At 48.3% G+C, this 1606-nt stretch overlaps 1 non-coding gene across 1 annotated transcript; it reads right to left on the bottom strand.

The window, feature by feature from the left end:
• Positions 1–1005: 1005 nt before the first annotated feature.
• Positions 1006–1109, bottom strand: LOC112632235. The gene has a single exon (XR_003121304.1). It is a non-coding gene; the product is annotated as a U6 spliceosomal RNA (small nuclear RNA).
• Positions 1110–1606: the final 497 nt, after the last annotated feature.

Below are 1606 nucleotides of genomic sequence, written 5' to 3'. Positions count from 1 at the left end.
GTCTGTCCCTTAGCAGAGCTTGAGCGCTTTGCTGGAAGAACCCTCCCTGTCAGCATCTGCTGCTGTCTGCAGAGCCAGCAGGCAGGAACGTTTACGTCCACTGAAACTGCGCCCACAGCCACCCCTTCCCCCAGGTGCTCTGTCCAAGGGAGATGGGGGTTTTGTCTAAGCCCCTGACTGGGACCACTGCCTTTCTTTCAGAGATGCCCTGCCCAGTGAGGAGGAATCGAGAGACACAGTCTGGCCACAGCCTCTTTGCTATACTGTGTTGAGTTCTGCCCAGTCCGAACTTCCAGGCCTCCTTAGCACTGTCAGGGGAACACCGCCTACTCAAGCCTCAGTAATGACAGATGCCCCTCCCCGCACCAAGCTCCATCGTCCCAGGTCAGCTCTAGACTGCTGTGCTGGCAGCGAGAATTTCAAGTCAGTGGTTCTTAGCTTGCTGGGATCTGTGGGAGTGGGACCTGTTGTGTGTGCCCACTTGGCTCCCTGGCTTCAGCCCCCCTTCCAGGGGGTGAACAGTTCTGTCTCACTGTGGTTCCAGGCGCCACTGGGGTACGAAAAAAAAAAAGCCTGCAGCTAGCTCAGTGTCTGCCCAAACAGCCACCCAGTTTTGTGCTTGAAACCCAGGGCCCTGGTGGTGTAGGCACATGAGGGACTCTCCTGTTCTGTGGATTGCAAAAATTGTGGGAAAAGCATAGTGTCTGGGCCAGACAGCACAGTCCCTCACAGCTTCCCTTGGCTGGCGGAGGGAGGCCCGGAGGGAGGTCCCCCACTCCTTGCACTTCCTGGGTGAGGCAATGCCCCACCTTGCTTCTGCTTGCACTCCATGGGCCGCACTCACCGTCTAACCAGTCCTCATGACATGAACAGGGTACCTCAGTTGGAAATGTAGATATAACCTGCCTTCTGCATTGGTCTCGCTGGGAGCTGCAAGCCGGAGCTGTTCCTATTCAGACATCTTGCCAGATCCTTCCAGTGTTTTTCTTTATCATAAAATTAAATTTAACTATGGAACACTTCATGGATGTGCACGTCCTCCTTGTGCAGGGGCCACACTAATCTCTGTATCATTCCAATTTTAGTAAACGTGCTGCCAAAGCAAGCACTACTTGGAATAATTGCTGTGAGATTTCATGATTTTGTGTGTATAAAATAGCTTATTCTTTTTTGTTTCTGAGTGGCACTTTATTTGCATGGATATGTCATAATTTGTTCATCAACTGGTGAGCTTTGTGTTGTTTTCAAATTTTGGCTGTTACAAATAAAGCTGCTATGAACATTCACATATTTCCTTTTCTCTTGGAAAAATAATTAGAAGGCAATGCTGGATCATGTGGTTAGTGACTGTTTAACTTTTAAGGAAACTACTGAACTGTTTTCCAAAGTGACTACGTTATTTGACATTCCCATGAGCAGTGCATGAGAGTTTCCCTCCTTTCACATCCTCACCAGCGCTTGCTATGGTCAGTCTTTGTAATTTTAGCCACTCTAATAGATGGTAATGGTATGTTGTTGTGGTTTTAGTTTGCATTTCCTTAATATTTAATGACATTGACTATCTCTTCATGTGCTTATTTTTCATCTGTGTATCTTCTTTGTTGAC

Source organism: Theropithecus gelada, chromosome 9 (genome assembly GCF_003255815.1).
Source record: "Theropithecus gelada isolate Dixy chromosome 9, Tgel_1.0, whole genome shotgun sequence".
NCBI classification, from domain to species: Eukaryota; Metazoa; Chordata; class Mammalia; order Primates; family Cercopithecidae; genus Theropithecus; species Theropithecus gelada.
Note: the sequence above shows the minus strand (reverse complement) of the source record. Positions and strands in the feature narration are given on the sequence as shown.